This window comes from Pelmatolapia mariae, linkage group LG3_W (genome assembly GCF_036321145.2).
Source record: "Pelmatolapia mariae isolate MD_Pm_ZW linkage group LG3_W, Pm_UMD_F_2, whole genome shotgun sequence".
NCBI classification, from domain to species: domain Eukaryota; kingdom Metazoa; phylum Chordata; class Actinopteri; order Cichliformes; family Cichlidae; genus Pelmatolapia; species Pelmatolapia mariae.
Genome location: NC_086229.1, coordinates 71040133 through 71059108, shown reverse-complemented (window position 1 = coordinate 71059108; position 18976 = coordinate 71040133). Strand labels below are relative to the sequence as shown.

The 18976-nt window shown below is 41.1% G+C and overlaps 1 long non-coding RNA gene across 1 annotated transcript; it reads right to left on the bottom strand.

The window, feature by feature from the left end:
- Nucleotides 1-11412: 11412 nt before the first annotated feature.
- LOC134618287 (uncharacterized) lies at nt 11413-15289 on the bottom strand. The gene is made up of 3 exons (XR_010091893.1): nt 15127-15289; nt 14135-14315; nt 11413-11520 (listed from the first exon to the last, which is right to left on the bottom strand). It is a non-coding gene; the product is annotated as an uncharacterized LOC134618287 (long non-coding RNA).
- Between the last annotated feature and the right edge of the window lie 3687 nt (nt 15290-18976).

Here is an 18976-nt window from a genome sequence, read left to right as displayed (position 1 = left end):
GATAAAACATCTCGACATCCTCATATTTTAAACCTTGTTTTAAAGTTGACAAAACTCCATCATGAACAGTTTTGTTAAAGTCCACAAACAGCAGGATCTTATGATGTCAGGTGTAACAGAGATAATGACATTTTTCATATTTACGGACACTTAAATAAATTCACAGCATAAATCAGTGTGACAGATATCAGAGCTCACTCACAGGAATCCTCCCTCCACAGCTGTATATTCCAGCTGTGGCCACACCTCTTTTCTACCTGAAGGTAAAAGGATTCCTAAAGGATCCACTTTTGCATGATTCCAGCTCCTCCTGCAGCCTCCTCTCTCCTTATGCCAGGAAGTCTGAGCTCCAGTTTCGGTGAGACTCTATGACTGTATCTAGATGTTACTGATTAGCAGATAGCTGTGTGAGGAAATACAAGGATACAAAAACTGCAATTTCTTAAAATTAATGAAAAAATAAATAAAAATGCAAAGGGCCTCATGTCACAAACATGTTTTATGAGGAATAACTCAAATATGAAAACATTACAATTCTTCGTTTTAAAGATTTTGAAGAAAAACAACCGAGTTTATAGCAAAATGCATTGTTTCTATTTGGGGTCATTTTTGACCCCACTCGTGGAAGAGTGTAGGTACTGGTAGGTTGTGCATCCAAGGGTTAAGGACTTTGAGCTATGGAAAGAACACGCTTACAAAACACATATACCCTGTTATTCATCATTATCCTTTATTCATTTATATTCTTTTTATTCAGCTTTGAATAGTGGCATTTGATTAGAACATTTATTCAACATATCACATATATGGTTTCAGTTAGGTTATTGCATACATGAAGAGTTGGCCTCTGTCCTTACAGGCAGAGTGAATGCTGAGGTCGAAACACACACGCACACACAAACAGTAGTTAGACTCATGTTTAGGTGAGAGTTCAAATATTTAAATAATAGTTTGCAAAGCCTTGTAGCTGTAAGATTATGTTTGCAGGAGAGACGGTTTGTTCTAGGGGATAAGCAGAGTTAGAAGATTACCGGGGAGGATCTGACCTCGGGAAGAAGAAGATGTTCTTTTAATGTGTCAAAAGTTGTCAACATTGATTGTATTGTACCTATGTTACGTATGAGGGGGCGTTCGAATACCCTGATTTCATAAAACTATTGTTGTGTGGTTTTCAGGGAGAGATCTTATGCTGTCTGCGTACAGTGTGCATGTCCCACACGTGTGTTCATTAAAATCATCGTTTGACTTGACCCGGCCGGACCAGTGTTGTTATTTTGGTTTTCCTCTTGTATCCATCTCCAATATTTTTGAACTCGTAACATTTTGGGGGCTCGTCCGGTGGTATTGGGGTGGAAGTTGGAGGCTTGGACGGTCCGAGGTGGTCGAACGGACAGGCGCGAGCCAGTGAGCTGAAGTGAGTAGGCACGCCGGCACATCTAAAGGTAAGGCACTACCTGTTGAATTACTCCAATGTGTGCCAGATTGGACTATAAAAACAAATTAAAAGTCTACTCACTGAAATTACTGGTGAAGGCCTGTTTTGATTTTGGTGAAGTTCTCATGAGTTTTGTCAGTTGAAATAAGGATAATGAAAGTTTGTATATGGGTTTGAGTCCCAAAGTACTAAGTAAAGAGAATAAAGAAAGGAAAATAGTGAAAGTGAGTTCGAGGCTCACGTAGGAAATAGGGAATTGGTTATTTGGTGGGTTAAAGGCCCAACTGGGGATAGCTGTCAGTCAGACACTTGTTCTGATGTATTGACCGTTGTTTCACGGGATTATAAATTTTCTAGAACGGCAGTTGGACACTGCTAAGAAGCGCAGGGCCCAGAGGTAACGCTTGCCAAGGCCAAGGACGCTTAGGCCTTGTCCTCTTTGAGGGATAGTCAGTTGGCTACTGTGGAGTTTGGGGCACTCCAAAATAGCTAGTGGTTTACCACTTTACCGTTTGAGGCGGTGATTTGCGCTTTTTTGGGTAGCAGAGGTGCGTCCTCGGGTCTTGGAAGACTTTTAAATTGAGGTAGGGAATTTAGGAATTAGGACAGAAACAGTTCAAGGCTGATACTGGTGAACTGAACGCAAAAAACCTGGGGTTTGTCCGTTTGAGGCGGTTATGGTAAATTTGTCGAAACTGAATAGGCGCTAAGCTGTCAGGCCTGAGAGTGATTGTAAATAAAAGACGTCTTTGTAATATAAAATAAGAGAGTTTGTTGTGAAAGGAGGCTGTGTGTGTCGTCAGCGCGCTGCAGCGCTGCGAGTTATTTTTAGACAGTGTGTGAACATGCAAATGAGGTGGCTCACAGACTCTGTGAACACTGAGTTTTCAGGCTTTTCTAATGCTGTGTGTGAGCAGCAGGAAACACAAACACACATACAAGACCAAACATACAAAACAAGCAGCTACACTTTTTAAACACAAATAATAATGTTAAAAATACCTGAAACTCAGATTTACAGTTCCAGTGACGGGGCTCAGGAGGTATGCAACCATCCACGACTTTGTTCATGCAAATATTGACATGTGTGGTCTTTACAGAAACCTTAGACTCTAAGCTAAATGTCCATATAAACCATTTCTACAATCACCAAAAGACAGCAAAAACGAGCATGATTAAAAGAGCAGTTATGTAATTGTGCAAAAGTCCACTAACAAGCCATAAAAATATAAAACTTTACAATATTTACAAAATTTACATTTTTTTTTCTTCCTGCAGCAGGAGTTATGTAGACGACTTTGGAAAATGTCAGAGTGTCAGGATCAGACTGGGACAAATGTCTCAGTCTGTGTTGGATCAACCTCAGGCTGATGAAGCTGTTGGCTCATTTTCTCTGACTCATTATTTACAGCTCGACATGTCAGAGTGACGTCCTGTCCAGACTCAGCTGGGATGAATTTCGGGTCTGAAAGAGGAAACAACACAGAGCAGAGAGGTTAAAGGTCAAAGTACAATTATGATCAGAATGATTGACTTTAAATATTTTGTTTATTTCCTTTGACATTTGAGTTTTTAGTCATGTTGGATTTAATGAACCTCTGAACATCCAGCAGGTCACCAGTGACCCACTGAGGGGGAATTTTAGCCTCATGCTAAACATGCAAAGTGTCAGAAACTACAAGATGTTAGCTTCCACAGAACAACAACATGTGCTGATAATAAGTGAACATAATGTGTGAGAGAAAGCAGCCTCTCACTATAAGACACTGTGAGTCTCTGCATGCTGCCTTTATGGAGCTACAGCTGTTTGTATCCACTGAACAAAAAGCTTTGTAGCTGTATACTGACTCCTGACACTACAACACATCACACTGACACACACATTACACTTCTTTGTCTCTGTGCTGCAAACTGCACCAACACACACAGACTCCACCCAGCCTTGCGTTGCTCACGATACTGAATAATTAAGAAACTAATTACTAGAGAAATATTATCAGCATGTAAACCAGACTGAGACTCTTTATCTCAGAAATAAACTCAGTTTAGTTTCTAACAGTTAAATCTGACCTGCAGAGACGAACAGGACAAACATCAGCGTGGAGCAGAGTGACGCAGTTACAGCAGACATGTCCGTGTTCTCTGTTTCTGCTGATCTGACTCTTGGTTTGTTCTAAATGTCTGAGTCTGTTGGTGTTTTCACTCAATAACTGAACCTGAGTTTAAACCTGAACACATCAGATTAATTTAAGGTTTAAATAAATCACAGAGGATGTAACAGGTGTCGCAACTCGCTCAGATCCACCATTTTGTTTCTTGCAGAGCAGCAGGGTGGAGGGAAAAAAATGTGCAGCACCAAAAAGAGACGTTTAAAACTGTTTCTACACGCTGCTGTTCTTTAACCAGCTCTACAGAATAAAATCCTGACAACTGAATTTAATGTTTAGAATATGCAAGAGATAGACTTTATTAGACTCTAAGTGACTCCACCCAGTCTCTGCACACACGGACAACCTGAACCAGTATGAAACTATCTCTAGTGCAAAACGTTTGTTTCACGGGAAAATCTCATTTGTTCTTATAAATATTAAATAATAAAATCTTACCTGCAGAGACGAACAGGACAAACATCAAAGTGGAGCAGAGTGACGCAGTTACAGCAGACATGTCCGTGTTCAAACTCTTCCGTGTCTCGTGAGGACGTGGCGTTAGAGTGACGTTTGGTGGGTTGGACTGAGGATGAGCAGAAATAAGTGCGTCATAACAAACGAGGCGAAGTGGAAAAGTTTTAGTGTTCAGTTGTTGAACGATCTCCACAGAACAAAATCAGAACCTCTCATGTGTCGTCATGTATGAACAGTTTGTGTTTCAGTCGTTTTCTGAACTGTTTTATCATCACTAACTGTAAACAGATGTGCTGAGACATCTGGAATTTTCATCATCAAACTTGATCCAGTTCAGACTGCAGTGAGTCTCTCTGTATGTTGTGTGTTTGCCACACACACAGGTCTAATATCAAATGTTAAGAGATTTATCAGGAACTCTCTGACTAACATTAATAATCTAAAGCAGAAGGTTTCAGATCACTGACCTGCATCAAGACTTCATGAGGATCCTCAGTGTCTGCTGCTCATCACGATGGAACAATAAAATAAAAATGTTCTTTTCTCTTGAATCAGTCCCAAAGCAGAAAGTAGCAGGACAGGAGCCGACTGATCCAACTGTGACTCTGTTACTGAGAAGAGAAAAACCTGCCTCAGACTGTTGATGCAGTCAGAGGGGAAGAGCTCTGTAATTGTACACAGATTTCAAAACAGGAGGAGCCTTTGGTTTGTAAGGAATTGTGGTGAATTTTTGTGTGCTATGTATAACTATGTAACTATATACACTATATATCTATGTGCACTGAACATATATATTTTAACTTTCATGTAGAGTCTTAAGCACAAGACATTTTGCTTCACTGAGGTTTATTAAGGTTTTACAGTAACAGGGCAGTTAATGCTGCTGAGAGTTCTCCTGCATAACTCACCCTCCAGCTAACTAACCTTCCCTAATACTCAACGTCTTTCATGCAGCACAACCAAAACAGTAACATTGTAACAGAACACACACACACACACACACACACACACACACACACTGAAGTGTTTTAAGAACCTGTGTAGTTATAAGATTATATATTGTGAAGATTTAATAATTAGGATTAATGTGCGACCTTTGACCTTTGGCTGTGACCTATTGTCAGAAGGCAAAGCAAAGGGTTAACCTAAGGGTGTCCCTTTGGGCTGGGCCCTCAGCCAGAGCCCTGCCCATACCCTGGCCTGTACCTGACCCCTGCAGCTGTGTTTGGGCGCGTGGGAAAGTTACTCAGCAGGGGCAGGGATACTGGTCCCTGTATATTAGGGGACCAGAGGACACCCCGGCACTTTTTCCCCTCAGCTGTTACTCTCTGTCCGTCTCTGTGCTGCTCTACTGTCTGTGCTTAAGGCTGTACACCCCGGGGTTTTGCTTTGCTTGCTTTCTGCTATGTAACTCTCTTGCTAAATGTCTATACGTATTTTTCCTGCTGTTCATATGATTCAGTGTATTAAACCCTGGGCGATCGTGGCTCAAGGGTTGGGCGTTCGCCTTGTAATCGGAAGATTGCCGGTTCGATCCCCGGCTTGGACAGTCTCGGTCGTTGTGTCCTTGGGCAAGACACTTCACCCGTTGCCTGCTGGTGGTGGTCAGAGGGCCCGGTGGCACCAGTGTCCGGCAGCCTCCCCTCTGTCAGTGCGGCCCAGGGTAGCTATGGCTACAACGTAGCTTACCATCACCAGTGTGTGGATGACTGGATATGTAAAGCGCTTTGGGGTCCTTAGGGACTAGTAAAGCGCTATATAAATACAGGCCATTTACCATTTTTAAACTCTGTTCCAAGAATTCTACTCTTTTACAGAGCATCTTTTTGAGTGTCTTGATTTTAATTGGATCTAAAAAGGTGAAGACCGACAGAACATCGTGGACTTGAAGAATAAACAGGAGGCAAAAGGCAGTGGAACTGAACCATTAAGACTGACGACACCAGCAGCAGCATGTAAGAAAAGCAAGTGATGCAACATGTACTGTGAATTACAGGCTGGGCAGTTGAACAGTGGGATAAAGAACTGTGGAAAAGCACTGGGCATTGAGTTTCATATTTGCCATGCTTGAAGTAATCTTGAAAGAGAAGACTGAAAAGATCAATGGAGAAGAACAACAGAGCAAATAAAAATAAGACTGACTGACGACTCCAGAAGCAGAATGAGGAAACCCCGTGATAAAACATGCAGGGGGAACTGGAGGCTGGTAAAGAACAGTGTCACATGACTGCGGGGCACTGATTCGAAGGCACCGAACGTGATATTTTGCCAGGCTGGAACCTAACTTAAAAGAAGAATACTGAAACATCAAAACAGAGAAGAAACAGACTGTGTTTGCTGGAGCTTTGAAGGCCAAACAAGGACACTGTGAAAAAGGGACAAGGACCGGTGGGAGGTGAGCCAGGACAAGTTCGAGTGCGAGAATACAGGATATGATTGAATTGAAATTGAAGCCTGGACTCATGATGGTTTAGGGATGTCCACCACATGACAACAAAGAGGTAAACAATAGAAAAGGTAAAAATAATGAAAGAAAATAACTGACAACTATATTAATCAATAGAAAATACACATGCACAAATTGTTACATGTGAAATTATTTTTGGAGAGAAGCAGAAGTGAGATAGTTTGAATCCAGAACTCAGACAAAAGATGCATGAATTAAACCTGATTATAACGTAAGATGCAATGAAGAAACAGCTTACACTTAGTGTACATTGACATCAATACATAAAAATGCAATGAAGAACACAATGAAGGACATGCAACAAAGGAAACAGCTTACACTGCATTTACATGACCTCATAACGCAAGGAAGAACACGCTTACATACATGACATAATTGGTATTTCTGACCAGAGAGAGAGAAATGGGTCGTTTAAGCACTGATGATAATAATGAAAATGTCTTAGTTTTGTTATTTTTAGGAGCAAAGCAGACCTGGATCAATTCTCCACAGCAGCGGTCGGAAGGAAGTTATAGGTTAACATGACTGGACATGTTAAGGCAAGTTTCTGGTTGAATTGTTTACAGCCATGTGTTCCTGAACGTCACAAGCAAGCCATGACTACTGGCTGAAGACAAGGAATGCGGTTATTTAAGGTGGGAAATGAAAATTTGGGTTAGCAAATTTGGGAAAGAGCAAACTGACTGTTTAAGTGGAGAATTGTAAAGGAGTCTGAAACACTGGAAAAGCAACAAATACAAAATGACCCACACAAACAGAAAATGGATGAACTTTAAGAAGACAAAGACAAGCTCATGAGGATTAATGCATAAACATTGATCAAACTTGGCTAAGAACACAAACACATGCAGTTAAATCAGCTTGCTAATTTCATGAGTGTTAAAATGGTGTGAATGTTGAAGAAAATACACTTGAGTTTGAAGCTGAGGAATAACTCAAAAGAAGCTGTATGACAAGGGAGTGAGCTATGGAAAAGAAAAGTGATTAAAGTAGTTTTAAAAGAGTGACTTAGGAGTGCTCTCGTACTGAGTGATCAAAACCAGTGATTATTATAGAAAGAAAATGAAAATAATTCAATAATGTGTTAAGGTTTAAACAGGCATTTCTCTTGTCACGGCAACTTGTTGAGATAGGACTCAGTATGCAAATTAGCTGAAATGACTGGTGACGAAGACGCTTCCTGTGTCCGTGTGATTGAGGCCTTAAAGAAAGGAAGCAACGTAGACTGTTCAGAGGTGCAGATTTGGACAAGAAATTTATAATTTCGTGATGACACATTGTTATAACGTGTTTATATCTTAGGCTGAATCTAAGTAGGGTGAAGTGCTAAAGGGGGACCATTGTTGTGTGGAAACTGTGCAGCTTTTGACGAGGTTTTCGGTGTATTGAACTGGTGAAATTTAAGATGTTGTAGAGATGGGTTGATTTTGTCAGTTAGGTTTGGGTTGTTTTTCATTTTAATAGAGGGAGTTTTATTAGACATGGACATGTCTAAGAGGGGCCCATTAGTTTTGTAACAGTGCACTTAGAAAAAACCTGTCAGGTGATTTTGTTTTGTGTTTTGATGAGCTAATAATCAGCTCTCTTTTTCTCATTTTTGTTGTGAAGCAGGCCTGGAAGAGAGTGAACTAACAGCGCTGACAAATTTCTTGGGGGAACAAACATAAGCTGGGCTTTTCAGATTATAATTGGCGGAGGAGGAGACCTGATTGGCTGTGAGTCTCTGTTTAAAAGGATTGTAGCGGTTCAATCCAGTCAAAACCATAAAGAACTATTTTCTTAGAAAGAAAAAACAAAATAAAACAAATGAATGAGCTCAATTTGCTGTTGTGGAGCATCTGATTATTTGCGCAGGAGGCTCCACTATCAGCAGAATATCTTGTGTGAATGCATGGGAGTGAATGTGTGTGACTGGACCAAGGTGGGGATGAATAAATGTGGACAAATAAGTTACCATGTCAGCAAGAGAAATGGGATGCTTTGTTTTGCTTTTGTCACAAGCAGGACGAGTGGAAGACTTAATTCTGGGGATGCTGACTTTTGAGTTGCTTTGAGTGAATTTCTGTTCTAGTGACTGGGTATGGAGGACCACAAGAGCCACGCGCATCGAAATAAAAATTTCTGTGCTTTAATAATGAATTGTAGAATAAATTCTGCAATTGTAAATTCATTTTTGAATTCCAATTTAATAAACTGCATTTCAAAATCCTTTTTCCAATTGCATTTCAAAATCCTTTTTCCAATTGCACTTTAATAAACTGCATTTTAAAATCCTTTTTTCAGTTGCACTTTAATAAACTGCAGTTCAAAATCCTTTTTCCACTTGCAATTTAATAAACTGCAGTTCAAAATCCTTTTTCCACCTGCAATTTAATAAACTGCAGTTCTAAATCCTTTTTCCACTTGCAATTTAATAAACTGCAGTTCAAAATCCTTTTTCCACCTGCAATTTAATAAACTGCAGTTCAAAATCCTTTTTCCACTTGCACTTTAATAAACTGCAGTTCAAAATCCTTTTTCCACCTGCAATTTAATAAACTGCAGTTCAAAATCCTTTTTCCACTTGCAATTTAATAAACTGCAGTTCAAAATCCCTTTTCCACCTGCAATTTAATAAACTGCAGTTCAAAATCCATTTCCCTTTCCTGTTCGCTCCGGGATTAGCTGCTGGATTAGCTGCTGGATTAGCTCTTCGATTAACAACTTGCTGGAGGCTATTCAAATTAGCCACACCGTGGGATGTAAGGAGCTCTCTGATTGGTTGGTCAGACACAGGCTGTCTGCCAGCCTGGATTTTTCTAGCTCATAGCTTCGCCCTGCTAAGAAGCGCGTGTGCTTGTACAAAGGCCGTTCAGCCTCGGGATTTACACTCGGCTCGACTCGGATATGTGAAGAATGAAGGGACCCTGCAGCGAAACGGAGAGCGCAACCTCTGACTGAGTGCCTGTCTACACAGTCTGACCACCTGTTGAAGGTAAGGTGCTAACGTGGCTAACGCTAGCATCACCGCACGTAGCCCCGTTATTTTAAGGACATCTTAGCTTATGAAAGTTTTACGTCGCAGCTGTACGAGCTCGCTACGTGTTTTGTAAGCTGCTGTGCTCTTCACAAATAAAGCTGGAAGCAGCTCAGACTGTTAGAACCAGCACTGAGCCCTGTTACATTTATACAGTGTTAGAGCAATGGCTGCAACCTACAGCCTTTAAACTAGCGATTAAAATGCTGACAGTAAACTCGTCAGTCCAGATGTTACCACATTACTTTGTGATACTTAAAACAACTGAGACAGGCTGATTAAAATAACAGCTGTCAGTTCTCTCATTCCTTATATCAAGACTGGAGATCACACTACTGATTTCAGTTCATTTAATATGTGAGTGCACAGATTCATTCTCAACTGGACATAAATGATGATCAAAGGTTGTATATATGATGAATTCATCAAATCCCAGCCTCTAACACAGTGCGCTGAATCTTAGCTTTGAATGTCCAGTATATTCTAATCAGTGCAATGTAAGCATTCACTGAACCTACAGTATCTACACCTGTGTGGCAAATGTGTGGTAAAGATACAGATAATGAAATTTAATTATTAATACAATATACATCATGAAAAATGAAAGCTGAAATTGATTCAGTTTAGTACTTTTCTCTGTATGCTCTGTGATTATAAAGGCCTTAAATTCTGTGATATATACTGTAAATGATTTTCACAGAGGTCTTAAAGTACTTAAATCACTGCTGATAGTCTGGTTGTTTATATTTTCACATGTTTTTGTGTCTGTAGGGCTGTTTGATGACGATTTGGACTCCTCTGGGAGATGAGGACACACCCACATCTGTTCCATACTGCAGCTATGGATGGTGTTACAGCTCCGAGTCAGCTTTAGGCCATCAGACGCACACACTGGAAAAGCAGCACCTGGACTTCATGCAGGAGAGACGGCCTCAGTGATGATGGACTCTGCATCCTCTACCTCACCTCCTAATCTCTTTCTTCTTTAACACATAATTAAAATCACTCCAAAAGAGTGTAAACTTACTGAGGAAGTCTCTAACTTGTACACATTTGTACTTTTACTTGTTTTATGAGTTATTTTTAAGAAGAGTAAAGTTATTCACATAAAGTTTTTATTCTTCTGTATTTATTCTTTTGTATCATGTACCACAGTCATACTGAACTTTACAGACCTGGTGAATTGGAGAAAAAACACACACACACACATATATATATTATATATATATATATATATATATATATCAGCTTCAGCAGTATTTCGATTTATCTTATGAATTCCAGTCTAATGTCAATTCACTGAGTTCAGTTTTGGTCTTAAACTCCAGAGAATACCACCTGGTTCAACAATCTTTTTATCTGATTATTGGCAAAATGTTTTCTTCTGAGAGATGCTCCTGAGGCTGAAATTGAGCCCAGAGAAACAACAAAGTTTAGTTCCTCTGGATTTTCCATGGAAAATTGTTTTATCACTCATCCAGGTGACTTCTCCAGTGTCACGGATGAGTGATGAATGTATCTCCCACTGGAAACCATTGTGTCCAGTTAAAGTCATTCGGTTTTTTTAAGGAGAGTTGTTAGATGCTGTGCTCGTGAGGACAATGGGTTTTAACTTGCTGCACAACACAAAGCTGCTATACTGGATCAACGATCAAAACACTTAATTGAGCAGAATTAAGTCAAAATGTAATATCCTCATATGATGACACATCACACACGACCCAGCATTGTTCTAAGAATGCAAACTTTCTTATTGGAAGTTTCCACAGCTGCCAAAAAGGGACAGATTTCTGTCTGGTCTTAATGAGTGGTCGTTGCTCTCTCGTTTTCTCTGGAATTGCTGCACGGAGGATGTAACACCCATGATAAGCGCTGAGGTGTGTGTCCTTGTCAGAAATCAGCCATCCTCAGCTTCCAGGTTAGGAAAAGTGGAACCAGAAGATATTCAAATGCATCTCTTCACAGCTGCTGATGAATTCTACAAAAAACAAAGTTTGTTAAAAACATTTGCAGGTGAATCACCACTGATTTATCAGTGCCATCCATTTACTCAAAAATTACTGACAAGTGGATAACTAGAATATATAGTTTATAATTTCAAAAATGTCCTGTACAAAATCAGGGCTCGCAAAATTTCAAAATCCCTGGTAGCTCTTCGGGCAGGGACTCTTCAGTTTTTGGTAGCCCAAAATAAATTTAAGTAGCCCGAATAAATAAGGGAGCAATTTTTTTTATGTTTTGTTTCCTGTTTTGTTTCCGTAACGGAAAAAAAACATTAATCAAAAAATTGTTGAAACACAAATTACAATATTGTATAAAAATTACAATCATCAACTCAAATACTTGGTTGTAATTGAACAGAAATTTCTATGAACTTGTAAGAACTGTACAACAGGAATCAGTCTGTGTCAGATCCTGAATTTGAAATTTCCACTGGAGTCACGGGTAAGAGGCAAGTGGAACCAAGATCTAGGCCATTTGCTTTTTGAAGTTTGCAAAGACTGCTAAATTTTGCCAGTGGTAGTTCACTCTTTGCAACATAGTAGGCTGTTCTTAACAGATTTTTCAGGTTGATTTTTAGTATGTTATTTGCAGACTGAGCAATAATCAATTTCTTGCATTTCTCATGGGCTCTAATGGGGGCCTTTCTTAAAATTACTGGTCCCAGTAACAAAGGCACTTGTCGACTCAGAAATCGAGGGAAACCAACAACACACCCGGCAGAACATTATGTTATTTACACGGGTGCACATAAGTGGTCCGCATGTGCGCATTCGCTGTCAAAATAAAAGACGCACACCAGATAAGAAGTTGCAACGCGCGTTTGCGTCCATATAAAAGGCACTGTTTTTGTCTGCTAGAGTGGGATTTTCACGGCACATTCTGCACCAAATCTCTGTTCATCATTTGTTTAAAGCCAGCTCACCTCCTGCAACCACTTTTCCTAGAATACGCGCTTCTTTTGTGGTTCGGACTCCATCTGACATTTCTTTGGAGGTGGAGGAACACCAAAGTAATTGCTTAAAGGAGCTTCTTCGACATCTTTAAGAGTTCTAAACAAATGTCTGTCCTCCTCCAGAAAATCTTATGGACGCAAACACGCGTTGCAACTTCTTATCTTGTGCGCGTATTTTATTTTGACAGCGAATGCGCACCTGCGGACCACTTATGTGCACCCCTGGTTATTTAGCTTGTCATATTCCAGCCACAGAAATTCTTTTGTCCATGAAACCATAAAGCTGCACTTTCTTTTTGCCTTATAGTCTGATTTGTCATAACTTTTCCGTTTTGTGGTAAGCTTTTCTTTGGCTGTCACTTCTTCACCCTGACTGGTCTTATTTGGCTCAGCAGAACTAAAATATATATCCTGCTGCCTTTACACACGCACTCACATAACGCTCAGCGATTCTCTGCGCGATCAACCTCTCACATGTTTAAGCTTCCTGCGGGAGATTTCACTTGTCATGTTTGATAGCAAACTAACGATTGATAAGACGATGTCAGAGGAATTGGTGCGCAAATTATCGTCACTCACCAATCAGTACTGTCGCTCTCTATACGCAGTTCGCGCGATTGCAAAGTGAAAGCAAAAAACAAGCGCAAATTCAAATGCGATTTCAATATGTCACATATAGGGCTGCTCGATTATGGCAAAAATGATAATCACGATTATTTTCACTGAAATTGAGATCTCGATTATTTGATGATATTTATTTAACAATAACAATGTATTGAATAATGGCTTTAAAGATTGTCAAAAATAGTATAAAATAGTGTGCAAATACTGATAACAGTGCAAATGTTTGCAATATAAAAAATAAAATGTAAACATCTATGTTTAGTGAACTTTGCCATGTCGCTCTGTGGTGCAGCTACAACACCAAAGTTTACACACTATGTCTACTTGATCCACGTCTGACTCCGCGAACCCATAATGTTTCCACACCACTGAAGGGTTTTTTTTTTAACCTCTTTTCAACCAACGGCAGTCACTCTCCTCTCCAAATAACTTCTGCTTAGCTTTCCGAGCTTCCCTCTGTTAGCTCCTCTTAATTGTTGTGAGGCGTGTTCGAAACGCAGAGAGGTGCGCTCGATTTGCCACACGGAGCAGCGCGAGAGTAAAGCACGAGGGAGGTGCTAATAATCGGCTCAGTCATTTTTAATGATCGTTGAAAGCCCAGATCGTAATTTAGATTAAAATTCGATTAATTGAGCAGCCCTAGTCACATATTGACAGTGGTTCACCGATGCCAATGACATATTTACCCAGCTACATTTCCGAAAGAATGCAAAAGCATTGACATATATTTTTCCTTCCTATGATAGCCCGACGGGCAGGGCAGGGATAGATTCTGGTAGCCCGACTGGAAAAATCGCTAGCCCCGGGACGTCGGGCTAGCGATTTTGCGAGCCCTGAAAATGAACTATATATGACAAATGTGGTGCTTGTGGAATTTTTAACAAGGACCCTACAAAACTTTACTCATGCTGCCAAACTTTTGACAGCTAGGTGTGCAGTTCCTGCTTTAAATGCATCCACTTTTAAGATTAAGGAATCTAAGTGATAAGAGGCCAGAAATGTTTGAACTCACTTATGAACCTACATCACTGAGGCCATCTCTCCTGCATGAAGTCCAGGTGCTGGTTTTCCAGTGTGTGCGTCTGATGGCCCAAAGCTGACTCGGAGCTGTAACACCATCCATGGCTGCAGTATGGAACAGATGTGGGTGTGTCCTCATCTCCCAGAGGAGTCCAAATCGTCATCAAACAGCCCTACAGACACAAAAACGTGAAAATATAAACAACCAGACTATCAGCAGTGATTTAAGTACTTTAAGACCTCTGTGAAAATCATTTACAGTATATATCACAGAATTTAAGGCCTTTATAATCACAGAGCATACAGAGAAAAGTACTAAACTGAATCAATTTCAGCTTTCATTTTTCATGATGTATATTGTATTAATAATTAAATTTCATTATCTGTATCTTTACCACACATTTACCACACAGGTGTAGATACTATAGGTTCAGTGAATGCTTACATTGCACTGATTAGAATATACTGGACATTCAAAGCTAAGATTCAGCGCACTGTGTTAGAGGCTGGGATTTGATGAATTCATCATATATACAACCTTTGATCATCATTTATGTCCAGTTGAGAATGAATCTGTGCACTCACATATTAAATGAACTGAAATCAGTAGTGCGATCTCCAGTCTTGATATAAGGAATGAGAGAACTGACAGCTGTTATTTTAATCAGCCTGTCTCAGTTGTTTTAAGTATCACAAAGTAATGTGGTAACATCTGGACTGACGAGTTTACTGTCAGCATTTTAATCGCTAGTTTAAAGGCTGTAGGTTGCAGCCATTGCTCTAACACTGTATAAATGTAACAGGCCTCAGTGCTGGTTCTAACAGTCTGAGCTGCTTCCAGCTTTATTTGTGAAGAGCACAGCAGCTTACAAAACACGTAGCTAGCTCGTACAGCTGCGACGTAAAACTTTCATAAACTAAGATGTCCTTAAAATAACGGGGCTACGTGCGGTGATGCTAGCGTTAGCCATGTTAGCACCTTACCTTCAACAGGTGGTCAGACTGTGTAGACAGGCACTCAGTCAGAGGTTGCGCTCTCCGTTTCGCTGCAGGGTCCCTTCATTCTTCACATATCCGTGTCGAGCCGAGTGTAAATCCCGAGGCTGAACGGCCTTTGTACAAGCACACACGCTTCTTAGCAGGGCGAAGCTATGAGCTAGAAAAATCCAGGCTGGCAGACAGCCTGTGTCTGACCAACCAATCAGAGAGCTCCTTACATCCCACGGTGTGGCTAATTTGAATAGCCTCCAGCAAGTTGTTAATCGAAGAGCTAATCCAGCAGCTAATCCAGCAGCTAATCCCGGAGCGAACAGGAAAGGGAAATGGATTTTGAACTGCAGTTTATTAAATTGCAGGTGGAAAAGGGATTTTGAACTGCAGTTTATTAAATTGCAAGTGGAAAAAGGATTTTGAACTGCAGTTTATTAAATTGCAGGTGGAAAAAGGATTTTGAACTGCAGTTTATTAAAGTGCAAGTGGAAAAAGGATTTTGAACTGCAGTTTATTAAATTGCAGGTGGAAAAAGGATTTTGAACTGCAGTTTATTAAATTGCAAGTGGAAAAAGGATTTAGAACTGCAGTTTATTAAATTGCAGGTGGAAAAAGGATTTTGAACTGCAGTTTATTAAATTGCAAGTGGAAAAAGGATTTTGAACTGCAGTTTATTAAAGTGCAACTGAAAAAAGGATTTTAAAATGCAGTTTATTAAAGTGCAATTGGAAAAAGGATTTTGAAATGCAATTGGAAAAAGGATTTTGAAATGCAGTTTATTAAATTGGAATTCAAAAATGAATTTACAATTGCAGAATTTATTCTACAATTCATTATTAAAGCACAGAAATTTTTATTTCGATGCGCGTGGCTCTTGTGGTCCTCCATAACTGGGGTTAGATTATGGTATTACATTATAGAATGCTAAGTGCTAAAGGGGAAACATTTTTTGATATAACTCATGTTACCATTAACTGAAGTAACACATGATTGATAACTGTTCTGTTTTAAGTTTTCTTTTTTGTTAAAACACAGATTGGATGATAAGGGGGGAGTTGAGTATGAAATATAAAGTACAGGTTTTGTTTCCAGGAAGTTCCAAGGATGCAGATTTTGAATGGAGCAAGGAGTTTGAGAAGATTTGACATAATGATTAAATTGATTTTATTCCTTAAACACAGGTTTTCAGGGCCGGAGCAAAATACCTGAAAGGAGGATGGCTGAAGTGTTTGGAGAGATGATATGACTAACCTTTTTTTTCTCTTTAATTTCTTAAGCCCGGGTGATGCATTTTGAGTTTTATTTGGACACACATGTGAAGTCCAAATAAAAAGGGGGGATTGAAATGGGTTTTAGGATGATCTTAACATTTTGGGGTTTGTTGATAATTTAGATATGGTAGCACTGAGGCAGAAATTGTTATTTTTAAAGAAAGGATTAAAATGAACTGAATCCTGTTTAGAAGATAAAATGCTGGTGTTCATAGGAAGCTGTACACCAAAATTAAAGGGAATTGCGGGACACTTTGAATAAAAGACATGCTTTGGGGAGAAAAGCATATTTCCCCAATCAAGATTTTACGACAAGAAAATGTTTGATTTCTTTTTGATTTTTAGAATCAGTTGTTATAATGTAGGCTTTAAAAAACTGTTACGGCCCTAGCAGGGCCTCCTCCTGAAGGTGCCTGTGTGGGCGTGTCCCACCACCTCTTCTGCCTGAAGTGCCACCTTTCCCTTTTACACAGCTGACTCACATCAGTAATTTAAAGTATTTAAGCCCAGGGAAAGGTGAGCTCTGGGCCAGAGTGCCATGTGAGCGGTGTACAGCTAGTGAGCTGTGTGTGTTTGTGGTGGTTGTAGCTAGTGAGCTGCTCTCTTTTTGGCTTACGTTTTACTTTATTGACCAACGCCTGAGTTTTGTTTGTTTTCTTAAATGGTGATAGCGGCTTGTCCGTCTCTTTTAGTTGAGCTACTTTAATAAAACTATTTAATTTAACCCTTTTGCCTCATTGACTCCTTTTTCTAACCTGGACACTTTTTGTTACTTCCCTCTCACCACCTAGACCCCTCAGGGGAACGTAACAAAACAGATATTAAATAGATTTATTTCTAGGGTAAAGGAGAGCTTGTTATAAGAATGTTAAAAATGCCGCTGACCCAAATCAATAGCATTTAAGATTATATACATACAAATGATTTCCATAAACACACAGGATAGTATTGATTCCAGGCCAAAGGCCTGAAATTCCTTTAGCTTCTCTCTGAATTTGAGTTGGCCCAGTAACAAGTGACAGAAAAGAGGAACTGAATAGGAGTTTTGCTTGTAACTAAACTGTGTGACATGTAAAATATCGAGATAACACATGCAGCTCTACATGAGTCTTAGCATATAAAATGCAGTTACAGAATAACAAATGTTTGTCGAAGTGACCAAGGTTTCTTGCTTTAAACCACGACCAAAGGGGGAAAAGCTTATATATTTTGGTTAAGTCTGATAAAGTATAATTAGAATGTACCATTACATTAAGAGGAGTGTAAAATACACTTCACACGCGTACACACACGCACAGTTCTTTGTCGCCAGCGGCCACGTTTATTTATAGTTTTTGGTTTGTTGTGACAGTACACAGTCTGACAGCTCCGGTCTCAGCTGAGTCCCAGCCTCCTCTCCGCTCCTCTCCCGTCTCACTAAAAAAAGGCAGGAAAAACTGTCATCAGTCCAAACGCCATCAGCTGTTCTCACCTGCCTCTCCAGCACCGCCCCATTGAGCTCGCTGCGCCACTCCTCCCCTACAGCCGCGCCCGGGACCACACCTCCGCCACACACCCCCACCGCCCGACTGAGGCCGGGGAGCCATCCGGCCGAACCTACTCCCCCCCCCCGCGAGCGAGAGAGGAAATCGGCCACAGCCATCTGCGCCCCCGGCCTATGGACCACCTTGAACTTAAAGGGCTCTAAAGCCAGATACGGGGCGATTGTGGCTCAAGAGTTGGGAGTTCGCCTTGTAATCGGAAGGTTGCCAGTTCGAGCCCCGGCTTGGACAGTCTCAGTCGTTGTGTCCTTGGGCAAGACACTTCACCTGTTGCCTACTGGTGGTGGTCAGAGGGCCCGGTGGCGCCAGTGTCCGGCAGCCTCGCCTCTGTCAGTGCGCCCCAGGGTGGCTGTGGCTACAACGTAGCTTGCCATCACCAGTGTGTGAATGTGTGTGTGAGTGGGTGGATGACTGGATATGTAAAGCGCTTTGGGGTCCTTAGGGACTAGTAAGGCGCTATATAAATACAGGCCATTTACCATTTACCAGGTGATCCGGGCGTTGGCATCCTTCATGCGGTGGAGCCACTGCAGCGGGGCATGGTCCGAGCAGAGGGTGAATGAGCGCCCCAGGAGGTAATAACGAATGGAGTCGACCGCCCACCGGATAGCCAAGCACTCCTTCTCCACGGTGCTGTACCGGCTTTCACGCTCCGTCAGCTTCCGGCTGATGTAAAGTACGGGACGGTCGGCCCCCCTTACCTGCTGGGACAAAACGGCCCCCAGCCCTCTGTCCGAGGCGTCAGTCTGCAGAACAAAAGGGAGGGGAAAGTTAGGAGTGTGAAGCAGCGGCTCTCCACAGAGAGCTTTTTTTACCTGCACAAACGCCGCCTGGCACGGCCCCGTCCACTGAACCAGATCTGGAGCACCCTTCCGGGTGAGATCGGTCAAGGGGCTGGTCAGCTGCGCAAACCCCGGCACGAAACGACGGTAGTAACCTGCCAGCCCCAGAAACCGTCTCACCTCCTTTTTTGTCGCCGTCTTCTCCACCTGTGGGCGCACCTGCCCGACCCCCAAGTGGTACCCCAGATAC